The 17,293-nt window shown below is 37.3% G+C and overlaps 1 long non-coding RNA gene across 1 annotated transcript; it reads right to left on the bottom strand.

The window, feature by feature from the left end:
• Positions 1-6,381: 6,381 nt before the first annotated feature.
• LOC145296945 (uncharacterized) lies at positions 6,382-14,992 on the bottom strand. Its single transcript, XR_013870080.1, has 3 exons — positions 14,890-14,992; positions 9,979-9,999; positions 6,382-6,485 (listed from the first exon to the last, which is right to left on the bottom strand). It is a non-coding gene; the product is annotated as an uncharacterized LOC145296945 (long non-coding RNA).
• Between the last annotated feature and the right edge of the window lie 2,301 nt (positions 14,993-17,293).

The following is a 17,293-nucleotide window of genomic DNA, read 5'->3' as shown; positions in this document are numbered from 1 at the left end:
GAAAACGTCATATAATCACCTTAAAATAAAAATCAGCTAAGAGGACTAATTCTTATTCTTTCAGTAACTCAGTAATTTTAACATAGTTATATAGTAATTCCTCCAAAATAAATACTAAATAAAAAAAAGAAACAAAATGTGTTTAAATTTTTAATTTCTAAGCATTTAATTATTATATTTTTTTTATATTAAAATTTAACAAACAAAAACCTGTTCAGACACCCTACCCTGCGTTGACAGAGTTCAGAATCGGCTGCAAAGCCTGGTGGGTGGTGTCCCTTTTACCTTCCCTACAACCTCTTTCCTGCAGAGGAGACGTTGCAAGCCCGTCTCTTCTTTATCATTATTTTCATGGCAAGTGCTCATCTGAGCTTCAATCCAGGCGTTCGCAAAAAGCGCTTGTCGAGCTACAACAACTACCAACAATTTCTCCTACTCTCTATTTGTACCTAGATTTGAACGCAGATTCCATGAACAAAGCTTCTTTCCTAGAATTGCCTGCCTGTGGAATTCGATCCTGCTGTCATGCTGACTATAACATGATCGTCTTCAAGTCTAATTTAAACAAATATTTGCTATCTTGCCTCTTAAATAATCAAATTCTACCAAATTTCCACCAATAATGATCAGTAAGCTATTGTCTCAGTGATCACCTTACACCTATTACCCCTTATCCTCGAGTGGCCTTTGGGCCTTGATAAGTGGTGACTCTCAAATAAAAAGGGCACGTCAGGTAATATTTTTTTTTTTTTTTTTTATAGATTATGTTGTTTTTCTCTAGAATACTCTACTCATCGACACTGATATTTATATGACGTTTCGACTGATGTGTCCTCCAGCCTTCTTCAAATGTATTTTCCATTTATGTAGGGTGATATTTTTTTTTTTTTTTTTTTTACCGCATTTAAATATGATTGTTGTTGATTAATCGCATAGAAAAAAATATCAATGTACACACATATTATGTAGGTGCAATACAAATTTTCCGACACACTTGGTTCCAGAGCCTTAACGGATTAAATTCCGTTTTAAAAGTGAATGGTTAATTTACATGTTGATTTTTTTTTTTTTAATTGATTTTAATAAATAAGTTAAGATTATTAACCATTTTTACTTGTTTGTTTTTATTTTAATTCACATCGGAAATAATTTTGGCAATGAATCTTATTAATAACCAATAAAGCAAGTAAAATTCAGGCACATCTATATAAAAAAGCAATATATGTATGTATGTATGTGTGTCTGTGTGTAAATATTTAATCGATAAACTCTTGAATTACATGTTACTGAAATTAACAGGAAATAATAATCATACACTAAGTATGGTTTATAACGAGTAAAATCTTTGTTTGGATGGATGGATAACGCGTACAGAAATATGTCGGCAAGTTGAAATGGAAAATGTTAATTTCAATTTGCCAACATGTTTCTATTATTTTTGTGCATGTGCAAATTAACATATAGTTTTAAGGGTTTCATTTTAGACCTATTATTTATTATTAGGGAACGTGGCTGGAATGCTGAATTTTTTAAAAAAATGTTTTAAAATCAGTACTATATATTAGGTACAATATAATAATCAATAGAGAATTGACTCTGTAATAATAAATACGAAATCTGCATGAATTAAAATATATTTAAGCATATTTTATGACCAGGCAATGCCGGGCACCCCCAGCTAATTTTACGATAAAATAGGATTGAACAGTCATTATTTCTTTCAGTCTGATTTCAGAAATTGCCAAGAATGAATGTAATCAGTTGAGTGATGTAGTCATGCTTTTTAAACAAAAACGTTCAAAATGCTATTACTACTTCTATTTAATAAACATCAACTTGAATGGATCAACTGGCTCCTCCCATAGAACACATAGCATCCAGGAAAAATGCAAACCACACACGAATGTCCACAGTGACCAAGATAGTTATAAGTAGCTAATCTTGGGACCATTGACGAACACCATAAGACTTAAGCTAGGTTTGACATCGGATTTGATGTACCAATGTCTTTAACTAGCCTTCCAGGCGTCTTCGTCAATCTTGGAGTGGGTTTGGAGTTATTGCTTTGTGGATGGACTCTCTTAAATTGTGGCATGCAACGTGACTGAATGAATAAATGTAACAGAGCATTGGTGTGTGTATGGCAACTATGCAAATGACCGAGCCGTGTGCAAAGTGATGTCGCAGCAAGGAAAAAGAAAAAAAATTATAAAAAGAAGAATGCGTCAGAGACCGATGATCACGTTAGAGAGGATAGAAGTCAGAGAGAAGGATCACGATCACGTCAGAGACACGTGGGTGACATCAATGCCGAGACGTGAAATCACGTATGGTGATAGGAGGAGGAATAAAGGTCTTTTGTTAAAACCTGAAACAGCAAGTTGAATTTCTTTCCTATTGCTTGTCTTCGTCTCCTTTGCGACTGAGTCTACAACGTGTTGGGTCCCGAATGTTTACATGTTAACAAGTGTGCAACATTACATAAAGTGTCCTTTTTTAAAAGAGTTTGATCAAGGGGGATGATCCTTTAATAAGCATTATATATGTCAGAGACATTCAACGTAGGCAAGTTGAACTGGCTTCCCCCGAAGTAAGAAGTATAATATCAAATTCACAAGTGGTCCTCAGTCGCATATATATCCCAGTCAGGGGAGATGCCAACATTAGGTTTTTGCTGTTCTTACAAGGAAATGTTGTCAACAGCCTCCTACATACAGCACCTAGTATTCCGAAATATCACCTATCCGGTATTGACTAGACTCAACTTTACTTAACTTCAGTAGCCTAATGAGAACCAGTGTGTTGACATGATTATGATGTATAAGAATTATGCAAGTAAATATATAGATTTTCTGGCGTTTTTGATTCCACTGACTTTTTGCTGGATCAATCGTCACACTAAATAACAATTCATCAACGCTGTCTATGACGAAATAGCACTAGCAGAGGTATTACATAGAAAAAAAAATGACTTCTCCCCGTGGTATGGATGTAAGTGGTATAGATGTAAGGGAGCAGCATCAATAGCTAATGGGATGAGGCCACATCCAACAGTTTGTCTTCTTCAAAAGCTGAACAAAGAAAAAAGGGCTCCTTCAGTCTTTGACAGACTATGGATACCCACGAAGGGGTGCCTGCGCGTAAAATTTTTGTGGCAGGAGGAGCGCAATCTCCAACCACACCTCTCGACATTGTTAAATACCAGTGGCAAATGAAGTGTATGTACAGGACGACTGGAAACAAATGCCGAGATAAGCGGAGAGCACATACAGCACCTAGAATTCCCAATTGGTCACCCATCTGGTATTAACCAGGCTCAACACTGCTTAACGTTGATGACTGAGCTTCAATCTATGGTCGCCCCCTCGCTAAACTTTCACAAGAAACACTCGTCTAGCTGAAAACACTATCAATAATTTCCCCCCCCCCTCTTTATCTGTACCTAAACTTAAACGTAGATTCGATGAACAAAGCTTCTTTCTTAGAACTGCACGCCTGTGGAATTATCTTCCGTTTTCCTACTTTCCAGCTGACTACAATATGGTTATCTTCAAGTCCAACGTAAACAAGTTCTTGATGAGCCATTGCACTTCAGTTAATTTTACCAAATTTCCATTATTAACGATTACTATTTTTCTTTTTTTTTTTTCTTTTTTTATTTTTTTTTTATTACATTTTCACCCCAAACAAGGCACATTGCCACTTTGGTGTAGGGGGCTACTATCAGGGGCAGCAACTACTGGGGCACAATGTTGGGATTTGGGCAGCAAGATGTCGGTTCACATTACACTTGAACCTCTGCATGTCAGTACAGTTAGGGAAGCAGGAACCTGGAATGGAATTCCAGAGTCTAGCGGCTCTGGGGAAGAAACTACTGGAGTAGAAAGATCTTTTACATTTAGGGATCTCTACAGTGTAGGGGTGGGATTTTGCAGCCTGTCGGGTCTGTCGAGGGTGTTCACGTTGTGGGGGCACAAGTGCTTGCAGTTCATCAGAGCATTCACCATTAAAATACTTGTAGAACAGGCAGAGGGATGCAACGTTTCGTCGATGGGACAGAGGCTATATTATCCAATTGACTGCTGTACACTCTTAACCCTTATCCTTGAGTGGTCTCTGGGCCTTGATAAGTGGTTATGCCTATGTAAAAAGAAAAAAAAAAAACTTTGGTGATCTGACGAGAACCAGTGTGTCAATGTGATTATGCCGTAAAAAAAAATTAAATGAAATTATACAATAAGTCGTCTTCCAGGTTTTGCGATAAATTTGTGTTCTTGTTTTTACTAGCAATGTAAATGTTTCTATTTACTTACCTCCCCACCAGGACAGAGTTAGACTCCAACTTGCCAAAAAGAGGCACTCTGTTTTTTTTTTGTTTTTTTTTTTTTGAAAAAGAGATGTTTCTCTCAAAATCATCAAAGGTATTTATCATTTCAGTTATATTAAACATGTTTACTAATTTATATGTGTGATCGATTTCAAAAAATAAATAAATATACAAAGATTTGTAATTGAAATGCGGCCTTTGGTTTTTTGGTTTTTGCTTATACGTCAGGTCACATCACCATCCCACTATCCTACATTTCCAACAGGCTTTTGAAACACTTGTTTGTCAACAGAGATTCAAGCAAATTACTTTTCCTTTTTAAATTTATTCGTTATGCTCTGAAAAAGTCAAATTGGCTAAAAAAAAGTCAACATCGTCCTTGTTGGAAATCGTGAGTTAAGAAAAAGTACAGTCTTCGTAGGCTGCGGTTGCACTATTTTACAAATGGATAAGAAAATGTCTTGAAAGGCAATGAGGTTGAGGTTATGAAATATTTTATTATACAAATATATTCTTTCTTTCTTACTAATAATAAATCAGTTAAACGTGTTTCACTTTATGTTAGATATTAGTATGGCAATGCCAGAATGTATTGCTAGTCGACGATTGTTATGATTGTTGTAATATTTGTAAAAATAGAATGTTATCCTAGCAAAATAAATATTTACAGAGAAAATTATTTATGTTAAGATATTTTAATAGATTAAAGAATGTAGAACATAAACAATAATTTAAAATAGACTGACGACTCTTACGCGGATGTCATTTTAAAGTGATGTGGACTTTTGGTAGAGTTTTGGGAAAGGATATGATGATTTGATCAGTCAGAGATCGGAAACGAGAGAGAGCAGACACAGTCAAGGATCAGGAGTGAGAGAGAGTTAATCGAGTTGGTGATGGCTCCCAGTAGAGGGGATCAGAATGCATTAGTCCAAGACCAGTGGCAGCTTTCCAAAAGGGAAACATCGGAAATAAAGTTGCTGAAAAGACAACCCAAGATTTGTTGATTCATTGACAAACAAGATCAAACAAGATCAGAGACAGACCAGTTATGTTTTTCTGATTGGCCCGATGTTACAACCCCAGAGAACTTATTTTTCCCTTTTGTTACATGTTCGTTGTTGAAATGTATCTGTTGTCATATTTTTTATATGTTACTAGACATTACACGAGTTAGACACGTACGTAATATATACACCCGTCCATGTTATGCAGAACCCTTGACAATACAATAATCATTTGAGTCGTAAACATCACAGAAACCACATTGTTAAGACAAACGATACAAAACTTTATGTTGAACAACATAAAGTTTTGTTCTTGCATGAACAATGTTTCTGACAAAGAGAGAAGAATTGCTGTTGTCCAAGTCGGGTGTTGTTTTAACTGGAGATTTTCAATCCTCTCATAGTATTCATCATCATTCATTGATATGCTGCTGCTGCTGCTGCTGATGATGATGATGATGATGATGATGATGTTCGTCCATCACTTGTAAAAATGACCATGATCATGCGATTGTTCTGTGGGTTCAGAGATTGCTTGTTAGACTGATTCGAGCTCTGAAGTATTTCCAACATATTGGACACGTGTGAAACCTTCCAAAAGATTAACCTTAAAGAGTGGGACCAATATCAGCGTGCAAAGTATTTTCTGGGGGAACTCTCCCAGGAATACATAGACAAAGAAGGTTCCTTGGACTGGCTCAAAAGGGAATTCCTCCATGATGATCAGGAAAGGGTTATAATGGCTGCTCAAGACCAGGGATGACTAATGCATTCAAGATGATTGCAGGTCTAACTAATGAAAACAAATGTAGATTCTACCACACAGAATTGGAAAGTGTGAGTCATCTAGTATCAAGTTGCAATGTTCTTTTAGGGGATGGCTACTACACGAGACATGATGGAGTATGTAAGTACATCCACTGCACCATCTGTAACAAATTAAACGTCCAATGTAGCAGCAAATCCTGGGAACATCAACCTTAAAGAACAGTTGGAAATGACTTATATACCATACATTATGACCATGTAATCCCTACAGCCACCTACCTTGAAAATGCTGCTGTGAAACCTGACAGTTATATGGAATAAATCAGAGAGAGTTGCAACCTTGGTTGAAGTGAGTGTTCCTAATGATGGAGGTCTGAACAGAGCTGAAAGGGAGAAACAGGTCTTATGTATATGAAAAGAAACTGGAATCTTAGGGAGATATCAATCATACCAGTTATTATAGGTGCCACAGGGCTTATGAAGAAGAACCTGAAGTTCTACCTAACTAATATTCTTGGTGAACCAAGTGCAAAAGATATCCAGAGGATACTAAAAAGAACTCTCGGTTGGTTTCAATAAAAAGCAGGGCAATGTTGGCAGCTGATTTGTCTGCCCCATACCCAGCATTACAATCTTCAAAGGAAGAAAATTAAAAAAAAAAAAAAAAATAGCAGAGGTGCTGACTGCTCTATCTTTTCTAATGGTATGCTTCCTTTCGTGTTCTTCATTGCATGCGGATTCAGCAATAGTAGCTTTGTGACTATGCCAGGAACATCTATCTTGGGTTAACTTTTCCCACAAGTTAGAATACAAACCAAACTGTTTGAGAGAGACCTTCAGAGTGTCCTTGAACCGTTTCTGCTGTCCTCCTGCAGTTATTTTCCTTTGGATAGGTCACCATAAAGGAGATGTTTTGGGAGTCTTGAAACTGACATGTGGCATATATGAACCTGGAATTGCTGCAACATGATGTGTATAGACAGTTTGGTTTGACTGGGCTAAAAACATCCGTGTCTGGAGTTATTGCTTGATTTTCAGCAGTCGGCAGAGGTAGGTCATGTGAAAATGGTTCAGTTTCTTGGCATGTCTGGCATATACAGTTCAAGTTTCACAAGCACACATGAGAATGGTAAAAAGTACTGATATGTAGTGATTTATCTACGTATACATGTGCAGGGTTAGGTTTAATAAAAGGCAAATAAAGAAACAAAAAATATTTTTCATTTTCAAAAAATACATTATAATGTCATTCTGTTTCATGGATGAAATCTGTTGTTGTCCACATACTGTTGAAGACGTTCGCAAAAGTCGTCCGGTTGATTTTCATTTCAATGCAAATCCAGTAGCTCTGAAGTTGGTAACCTATAACAAGATTGTGTTTCGAGCTGGTTTGGGATCATGTCTACTAAGATTGAAGTGCAAATAGAACACTAATTGTGTTTGTAAGGGTTGATGAGAGTTGGTTGTGAACCGGATGTTGACACATTCACTGTCAGAGACTGAATAAAAAACGTCTTGTATGCACCGGCTCGACACAGGGTTTCTGGTTAAAAAAAAAAATGATCGATTTTTAATACTTCTCGGGGGGCATTCTGATACAAAATCTACCTAAAAGCACTCCCAGACACATAAAGTAGATTTGTATGAAATCTTTTTAAAAAATCGGCCCAGCCATTTCTGAGTTCATAGGAAATGAACTCACACACACACACACACACAGAGTGCCTTATATACAGTCAGGCAAAATGATCCAACACAATAATAATAAATAAAAGGCAAATAAAGATATTTTTTTTTTCAAAAAATGTTTCATTAGATTTTAAAATTAAATCAATCAAATGGAATCCATTGTTGTCCACACATTGTTGAATGCGTTCACGAATGTCGGCTGATTGATTTTCGTTTCAATGCAGATCCACTATCTTTATAGATGGGATCATGTCTACCAAGATTGAAGTGCAAAATGAACGCTCTTTGTGTTGCAGTTACAGATTCGTTAGTTTTGATGAATGCTTCCATAATGGAAAGTGTTCGACTATCATCAATGGACCTGAGTTAATCTCGTCAGCATCAGACAAAGCCAAACTCTTTGTCAAGAACTTTGCAGCCAATTCTACCCTTTGCGACCAAGGCCGCCAACCCCCAATATTTCCTCCTGTATCAGAAAACACACTATGTGATATACAAATATCTGTATGTGATGTTGCCAAGCTAATCAAAAACCTTGATTCCAGTAAAGCAACCGACCCTGACGGTATTCCAATTATAGTACTAAAAAAACTTCAACCAGAACTAGCACCCATACTTACAAAACAGTTTAAACGTTGTCTTAAGGAAAATTGCTTCCCATCACCCTGGAAAATCTCATCAGTATGCCCTGTATTTAAGAATTCAGGTGATCGCTCATCCCCCTCTCAGTACAGGCCAATAAGTCTCCTGTGCATCATGAGTAAGTTGCTGGAATCTGTGTTAAATAGAGAAGTAATCAACCATCTCAACAAAAATAACCTTCTTAGTGACACACAATATAGTTTCCGTTCTGCTAGATCTACAGCAGATGTGCTTACAGTTATATCTCATAGGATTAGCGAATCTCTCGACAGAGGCAACCTTTCTAGGGCAATTGCTCTTGACATATCAAAAGCCTTTGATAGGGTATGGCATAAAGGTTTACTTCACAAGATCTCCAGCTATAGTATAGCTGGAAATGTCTTCTCAATTATTAAATCATTTCTCTCTGATAGGTTCATAAGAGTAGTAGCTGATGGGCAAAAATCAGAAGCTCACAGTATAAATGCTGGAGTCCCTCAGGGGTCCATCCTGGGCCCAACTCTTTTCCTGATCTACATTAATGATCTTCCAAATCACATCCTTACATCATTCGTAGACATTTTTGCTGACGACACTACCATCTATGGTAGCACATCTAAGACAGTAAACGACCAAGTTCTCTCCAATTCTCTCTCCTCTGATCTTGATCATGTTGTACAATGGGGAAAGGAGTGGCTGGTTACTTTTAATGCATCTAAAACCAAGCTTCTATCTTTACATCATCAACGTTCTGATCCCCATCTGGCATCAATTAAAATGAATGGCTCTCGTCTTGGGGAGGCCTCAAGTTTTGACAGGCTTCTGGGCTTGACCTTTACTCCTGATCTTAAATGGAATGCGTACATCAAATCTGTTGCCAAGGCCGCTGGAAAAATGGTGGGATCCTTCTATCGATCCAGTAGATATCTCACTGCTGATGCAATTCTCTATCTATATAAGAGCCAGATACGTCCAAGGATGGAATACTGTTGCCACATATGGGCAGGAGCTGCTAGAAAAGACTTGTCCTGCCTTGATAGGGTTCAAAATAGACTTTGTGGCCTGGTGGGAGATGTCCTTTTCTCTTTGCTGCAACCTCTATCTCACAAAAGAGATGTTGCGAGTTTGTCTCTGCTTTATCGTTATTTTCATGGAAAGTGTTCGACTGAGCTTCAATCTATGGTCCCCCCTCGCCAAACTTTCACAAGAAACACTAGACTAGCAGAAAACATTATCAATAATTTTCCCCACTCTTTATCTGTGCCTAAACCTAAACATAGATTCCATGATCAAAGCTTCTTTCTTAGAACTGCACGCCTGTGGAATTGTCTTCCGTTTTCCTGCTTTCCAGGCTGTCTATAATATGGTTGTCTTCAAGTCCAACGTGAACAAGTTTCTGATGAGCCGTTCCACTTAAGTTAACAAATTTTACCGAACTTCCATTACTATCGATTACTATATTGTCCTTTTGACTACTCTACACTCTTTAACCCTTATCCTTGAGTGGCCGATCGGCCTTGATAAGTGGTGACGCCTATGTAAAAAAAAAAAAAGTGCAATACTCACCAGTTCAATTCATGTCAGCAACTGAAAACGAAAACGGAAAACAATGGCATTATAAAGAAACAATTACATGGACTTTTCGGAAAAAAAACAACACTTTTTTTGGGGTCTTTATTTTATTTACCCTTTATTAAACCGACAAATGTGTTGAATTATTTTATATTATTATATATATCATTGTACAACAAAATGACTGCAGAAATTCCCCTCTGAGTGGCCGAGCAGAAGCAGTAAACTATGTATTTATCTTTCTTTTATTTTTCTTCAAGCTTTTGTGAGGTGATTCTGGCTGTGTAATACAACTATATACATATACATCCCCACTTTTCATTTTCCAAATTTAGGAACTTTTCCAAATTGCTGAAGATGACGATGGACAGTTGTATGGTTTGAACTCAGTTTTATTGCCAATTTCTCAACTGAAAAAGCAGGATCTTCTTCAAGTGCTGCTTCAAGAAACTTATCATCAAACTCGACTGGACGTCCGGTTCGATCTTCATCTTCAAGAGTGAAATCTCCACTTCTGAATTTCGCAAACCATCTTCTGCAACTTCTTTCATTCACATATTCCTTTCCATAAACTGAGTGAATATTTCTAGCTGCTTCTTTCTTGAACTCATAAAGCATTATACGCCTCAAATGATTCTTAAGGATTTCCATGTTAGTAGGGTTGCAATCAAGTAAATTTAAATTTTATTTTTCTGTAAAAAAAATGTAATCAGTTAAAATGCATCTAAACATAAAAATGTAAAAAATTACACAATGTACACAATATTTTTTAAGTTTCATTCAATTGAAAAACAAAGGTAAAAATTCGGACAGAACTTATGGGATGACCTGATACATATATATGGTCTGTTGTGATAGGAAACAATAGAAGTGTCATGGATACACATTCAACACACCACAATTCAACTATATACATATACATTATACAACTATATACATATGCATTATACAACTATATACATATATATTATACAACTATATATATATATATATATATATATATATATAGTTGTATATATATATATATATATATACATAATACGACTATATACATATACATTATACAACTATATACATAATACAGCTATATACATATACATTATACAACTATATAATAAACGCAAATACGTCACAAATGCAAACATGTCCGATTCAACTATATACACACGTATGATTAGTTAGTTATAGAGTTATAAAAACGGCCATATAACCACTACACAACATCTGAACCAAAGTATAGGTTTGCAACAACAGATGCCACATACAAATCCAATACGTCTAGGCTAATAGCCACTATCATATAGCTTTCGAACATTATTCAGACACATTCAGTCGGATATTAAAATACTACATTGCATCCTATGAGCAACACCATCACAATCGCAACATCTCTAGAGGAAGGAGTCCCTATTTTTCTCTCTAAATATTTAGTACTACCACTGCTACCAGTTTTCACCGAAACAAATTCTACACGTTCCACAGATTCTGTGATTTCACTGACCGTAACTGGCTAATACATACATAGACCTAACAATCTTTCCAATTTCCGATTCATAAAAAATAAAGGCTCCCTCGTCGATTCTGATTGGCTGAGCTCTGAAAATTCTCATATTCGGGAATCCTATTCTTCTCTTTATAAATGAACAGTTACTAAAATTAAATTATGGCATCACTAAAAGACATTATTTCTCACCACATCAAGTTCATTTAATGCTTAGGTCATTACTGTGTGTGTGTGTGTGTGTGTGTGTGTGTGTGTGTGTGCTTATGTATGATACAACTCACCCTATTACTTGCTTTGTAGCTGTCAGCCTGCTGTTCCTTATTATTCTGTGTGTACAGAGGTTACTCATCACCCCCCCCGCCCCCTCTCTCTTTCTCCCTCTCTCACCGCAGGTATTTTCCTTCAGCAAATTATTCCTTGTAATATATAATATTCAATAGAGGATTGATTCTATAATAATACATACACAATCTGCATAAATTAAATGTATTGTATGACCAACGCTGGGCATCCAGCTAGTCAATTATTAATCTTTAGAAGAAAATCTGCAAGCCACCTTTATTAACAATTGAAGTAACTTAAAAAAAATCATAACCACAGAGCAAACCAAATTCAAAGATCAACTCAAGGTATTTGTGAAGAATAATTCAGCTGATTTACTAAGGATGGCGAAATTTCAGCTTTTTTGTGAGAATGTAAGAACTAATTATTCCAGGGATAAATTTTTAAAAAGAATTGAAAAAGAACTGTACACAAGTTTTTATTTTTTAATTTTTTTTCCGGTGGACTTGGTAGATGCAATAAAATGATTGCCAGTTTAAAAAAAAAAAAAGTGAAATATTCAGTTCAGGTTAGAAAAAAGATTAACTTAAAATAGGATAGGCTCGAGAGATTGGGAGTGCTATCCAGAAGTTGAATATAGTGGATTGGTTTTGCCAACAATATATGTAATAGAAAAAGAAGTGCTGGGTATAATTTTTGTGGTAACAAAGTTTCGCCATTTCATGCACAGAAGAAGGTTTATATTACAAATGGACCATAAACCTTTATATTATAATTAGACTATCTGTGACCCGTTGGGTCAGTATATGTTATAGCTAGCTATGGAATAGCAAATATACAGAATTAATGTATAAAAGTGCAAGTGAATATACAGAATTAATGTATACATTCAAAAACAAAAATGGCGACCAGTAAAAACAATACGGAATACATTGGATAATAAAGGTCTTAACATCATTGCCCTTGGATTAAATGAAAAATCCTTTATATAAGAGGGGTGCAATCCCTTGAAAAAAGACAAAAAAATACAAGGAGTGAGTATGCATTCTACAGATCCATACTTGCTTTTTGTGTGTGTGTGTGTGTGTGTGTGCGCATTAACATCCTTAAAAATATTGGGAAATAATAATTAATCAAGGTGAGATGTTTTCAAAGCAAATCTTTAAAAAAACGCCCCCTTCCCGCCACACACATACGTTTCGAAATGTTTCTACATATTTTTAAAATGTTTGGAACTTATGAACCCACCGCACCCTGTTCCCTCTTTTTGCCCCCCGCCCCGCCACCAAACTGGAAAAATGCTAACAATTACATGTCTTGTTTACCGCTACCTGGCCAAGAAGTGAGTGCTCATTTTACGTTAAATTTATATAGGAAAGTGATCGCCGACTCCAACAAAGTTCCAACATTCCACGCACAGAAGAAGCGTCCTATTACAAACGGACCATAAACCTTTTTTTTATGGATGAAAAAATGGTTTGTCTACACATACGGTTAACTCATTACAAAGATGAGGATTCATTCTCCTAAATTCTGACGACAAGATGGAGTATCTCACATCTTCAAAGATCAGTCATGCGGATAGACTGTCTAGATTGATACTGAAATCTGTGGAGCCCTTGAGAATACAGTAATCACTATGGACAGAAGTTGGGTCAAAAAACTTTGTGTACTATCGTAAGAAAACTTGCAGTAACACTTTAGAGACATAAGAACAAAAGCAACGAATTGTAACGTCACAGAATAGAATACATATTCATTAAGATCGTTAGGAAGGGAAGGAGAAGCAAAGAGAAGAAAAAGGAAAAGATACATGGGCATTGAAGAGTATCTTCCTCTTACCCTTTTAGAAGCGAGCCAGTTGGTCAGTTGAGCTGTATCTGGTGTCGTGTATTGAGAGCCAGCTGTATCTGGTGCTGTGAATTAAGAGCAAACTGTGTCTGGGGCCGTGTACTGAGAGCCAGCTGTGTATGGTGCCGTGAATTAAGAGCCAGCTATATCTGGTGCCGTGAATTAAGAGAAAGCTGTGTCTGGTGTCGTGTATTGAAAGCCAGCTATATCTGATGCCTTGAATTAAGAGCCAGCTGTGTTTGGTGTCATGTATTAAGAGCCAGCTGTGTCTGGTGCCGTGTAATGAGAGCCAGCTGTGTATGGTGTTATGTATTGAGAGCCATTTGTGTCTGGTGCCATATATCAAGAGCAAGCTGTGTCTGGTGCCATGTATTAAGAGCCAGCTATGAGGCCGTGTATTGAAATTACATTCTATGATGTCACACCCACATCATGACTTAAAATGCTGACTCAGCTCATGAGTCGTTATTCAATTGCAGATCACTAGGATCAATTGCCTAAAAAAACTTAGAACCAGGTGGAGACTGATGAGAATAGCTGGAATATGGAAAAAGAAATCCTGAAGTGCAGAAGGTAAGTCACATAATCAAGTAACACTGAGCAGTGACAAAAAACAGAATGGCGATTTAGTGGTAAATGGCTGTTGTGATAATGCAAAGTTATTTGCAACAGTTATTGAAAGAAACAGAGAGTACTGAAAATTTGGAGGAACTTGTTATCACTTAGACTATATGGAACACCAGCTGTTTACAAAATTATTTTCATATAATGGTTTGAATTAAAGTTAAAAATGCAAAAATCAAGTATCATGGTTCACTTGTGCTGTAGACAGAAACATTCATTTTGAACGTGCCCCTGTCTTATTAAAGAACTTACTGTTGATTTTATATGCCAAGCCCTTCTGCTTGTGCGGTGATAAACTTAAATACACTTGTGATGTTAGGTTAAGGGTGTTAACTTTGGTTTCTGTTCCTTTTTTTAATTGGATTTTTTTTGTCGATTTTCGTTGCTTATTGGAGGCATTCCGATACAAAACCTATCTAAGAACACTCCCAGATACATAAAGTAAATTGATGTGAAATTTAAACAAAAAATCGTACCAGCCGTTTTGGAGGGACTGAACACACACACACACACACACACACACACACACACACACACACACACACACACACACACACACACACACAAACACAGTGTCTTTCTTTATAAGTAGAGATAGAAATAATAATAATAACAATAAAAAAAATTAAAAAGAAAAGACATACCGGATTGTAGATTTTGCCATTCCAGCAGACCACAGAATGAAGATCAAGGAGACAGAAAAGCGGTGCAAATACGCTGAACTGGCCAGGGAGCTCATAGGGATACAGAAGATGAAAAAAGTAAAGATAACACCATTAATAGTAGGAACACTATGAACAATACAAAAAAAAACCTTGGACAAGAAAATGAGAGAGATTGGAATCAGAGGGATAGCTGAGAAGAAACAATGGATAACAGTAACGAAAAAGGCTGAGTTGGAACAATTATATTGAAAACATTGCCAGGGCCGCTGCGAAAAAGGTAGGCTCTCTCTACCGCGCTAGAAAACTACTGACACCTGAAAGTATCCTGTACCTCTATAAGGCCACCATTCGCCCATGTATGGAGTATTGTTGTCACATTTGGGCTGGTGCATCTGCTACTAGTCCCTCGCTCCTAGACAAGGTTCAAAAGAGAGTTGCCAATCTGATAGGCCCTGAACTGGCATCTAAGCTTCAGCCTCTGTCCCATCGACGAAACGTTGCATCCCTCTGCCTGTTCTACAAGTATTTTAATGGTGAATGCTCTGACGAACTGCAGACACTTGTGCCCCCACGACGTAGACACCCTCGACAAACCCGACAAGCAGCTAAATCCCACCCCCACACAGTAGAGATCCCTAGATGTAAAAGATCTTTCTACTCCAGTAGTTTCTTCTCCAGAACCGCTAGACTCTGGAATTCCATTCCAGGTTCCTGCTTCCCTAACTGTACTGACATGCAGAAGTTCAAATGTAACGTGAACCGACATCTTGCTGCCCAAATCCCAACATAGCGCCCCAGTAGTTGCTGTACCTGATAGTAGCCCCCTACACCAAAGTGGCAATGTGCCTTGTTTGGTGTGAAAATGTAATAATAAAAAAAAATAAAAATAAAAATAAAGGAAAACTCTTGAATGCAGAGATTAACACTAACACCTGACCTACACGCACACACTAGACATGCAGAAAATGCTACAAATGTAGAACACAAAGGAACATCACATGGAATCATAAAAACTGAAACTGTTCAATTAATAACCCCCTGCGTCCCTTTTTGTGTGTGTGTCACCAAAAACTGACGCCACACAAAATAAACGAGGGTTGTTGCGGGCCAGGATATAAATATCCTAACTCACTACAAAAGAAAATAATGAAACGAATGGAAAGACGGAAACAAAACTCAATTGCTGGATAAAATAAACATGTAATTTATTTTCTGTTGAAAAATATATGTTTTAGGTGTAACTCGTGTTCATGTCCGCGCGTGGAAAGAGGAGTGAGTAATATAGTGGAAATGGGAATGACAGTCCAGCGTGTAGACAAAGAAAAAGATAGAGGGTTGACATCAGTAAAGCTGTGCGCACATGTTGGTACTTGTCCACATGGAAATGTCTTCAGGCCACTAGCTGTGGACGCGAACTTGTCTGGTTGATGGACCAAAGCAAAAGGGAAAAAAGAGTGAGAAAGTCAATTCAGTTCATGGAGAGAGAAAGCGTATAAAGTGTATGTACTGTCTGTTAGCTCTTGCCCCACATACAATAGCAGAGGATGTGACGTGCGTGGAGCGTGCGGTTGGTTTGGTGACCGTTCAGGTCGGAAGCTGGTTCAAAAGAAAGAAGCCAGATCAGGTCTCTTGCTTTTATAGTTATTTCCGATGGTCTTTTGTGCATGTGTGGATTTCCTTCAAAGGGGAAGTGACGTTGCCCATGTGTGCGTATGTATGCGCGTATATGAGTGTACGTTAGTGTGTGTGTGTGTATGCACGTGAATGTGAGTGTATGTACGCGAACATGAATATATCTACGTGTGTGTACGTGTGCGCATATGTTTGTGTGCACGTATGTGTATGACAATAAATATGGCTTGAGATATGAACGCGTGTTTTTGTGCGATACTAGACAAGGCTCGCACAGGGTCAAGGAGGATGGAAAGAGTGAGGAAAGAAAGCATTAGCCAGACCTCCGCTGAATGAGTGCAAAGAAGACTAGTGCGTTGGGGAGACTTTTTGCCAGTGACTGCCAAAAAGAAATCATTGGTAAGTGGCTGTTGCAATAACACAAATTCATCTGCAAAGGTTGTCGAAAGAAGTGGAGAGTATTGGAAATCTGGGGCGTGGGGGGGGGGGGCTTGTTGTCACTCAGACTCCAGGGAACACCACAAGTTGTTCTCAAAGAGAAATCTTTGATGATGGCCTGTGTGATAACTCCTAGTGAGTAAAAAAAAAAAAAAAAATAGGTATAAAAAAAAAATAGTAATTCGAAGCTCAGTCAAATTCTCAAGGCCTGCCTGAGTGCCTTCTATCAGCGAGAAATTAATGATAAACAGCTCCTGCGGGAACACAAAGTGATTTGCAAAACTGGAGATTATTAGGAATCTGGAGAGACTTA

This window comes from Euprymna scolopes, chromosome 17, assembly GCF_053919585.1.
Source record: "Euprymna scolopes isolate OS-2025 chromosome 17, ASM5391958v1, whole genome shotgun sequence".
Classification (NCBI taxonomy): domain Eukaryota; kingdom Metazoa; phylum Mollusca; class Cephalopoda; order Sepiida; family Sepiolidae; genus Euprymna; species Euprymna scolopes.
The sequence above is the reverse complement of the archived record's forward strand: the minus strand, read 5'-3'. Positions and strand labels throughout refer to the sequence as shown.